The sequence below is a fragment of the Schistocerca nitens genome, chromosome 1 (assembly GCF_023898315.1).
Source record: "Schistocerca nitens isolate TAMUIC-IGC-003100 chromosome 1, iqSchNite1.1, whole genome shotgun sequence".
Classification (NCBI taxonomy): Eukaryota; Metazoa; Arthropoda; class Insecta; order Orthoptera; family Acrididae; genus Schistocerca; species Schistocerca nitens.
This window is the reverse complement of record NC_064614.1, coordinates 525,352,765-525,353,745: the sequence shown is the minus strand read 5'-3', so window position 1 is coordinate 525,353,745 and position 981 is coordinate 525,352,765. Positions and strand designations below refer to the sequence as shown.

Here is a 981-nt window from a genome sequence, read left to right as displayed (position 1 = left end):
AAACAGTCTCGTTATTTATCGTGACAAATCACTTAACTAGGCTCCAGATCAGTTCTGTTGGATTCATATTGCAACGGTACAATGGCAAACGTAAAAATGCAGCATTTGTATGGTGTGCTCGATGCTATGGAAATGATTGTTTTTCATGTTTCTACGACACTTACCTACATATGTTGTATAAAACAATGGACATAGTCCAAATAAAGAGGATTTGGTTTTTCATTTTTGCCTTAAGAAATTAAGTTGTTATGTTTTCTTAATTTAAGCAACCTTTATTAACAGTATTTCATAAAATACGGCAACGGCCTTGCCGCAGTGGATACACCGGTTCCCGTGAGATCACCGAAATTAAGCGCTGTCGGGCGTGGTCGGTACTTGGATGGGTCACCATCCAGGCCGCCATGCGCCGTTGACATTTTTCGGGGTGCACTCAGCCTCGTGATGCGAATTGGGGAGCTACTCAACCGAATAGTAGCGGCTTCGGTCAAGAATACCATCATAACGACCGGGAGAGCGGTGTGGTGACCCCACGCCCCTCCTATCCGCATCCTCCATGAGGATGACACGGCGGTTGGATGGTCCCGGTAGGCCACTCGTGGCCTGAAGACGGAGTGCTTTTCATAAAATATCGATAGTTAAAAATTTATATTTGAAATTAAAACAAGGAATATAGCGTGAAATATGTAATTAGAAACAAGAAAACTTCCATTATTCATAAAATGCTAGATCTAGGTATTTCGGATTGAACGAGGAAAAAAGTGACTCAGGCTAGACCTGTACCAGCGAACCATGATTAGCGGAAGTTATTAATCCACTACGGTACCGTTTCGGCTATACATCCAAAATTAATCCACTACGCTATCGTTTAAGCTATACAGCCAACTCGTATATGTGCTTCAACTGTAGCTAATACACTACCTCGGGAAACTTCAAAGCCGGTTGTGTCTATAAATTTATGAATAACAACCAATTTGTCGGCAC

The 981-nt window shown here is 42.1% G+C and overlaps 1 pseudogene; it reads left to right on the top strand.

The window, feature by feature from the left end:
* Positions 1–297: 297 nt before the first annotated feature.
* On the top strand, positions 298–415 carry LOC126209108 (5S ribosomal RNA; annotated as a pseudogene).
* The last annotated feature ends 566 nt before the right edge of the window (positions 416–981 follow it).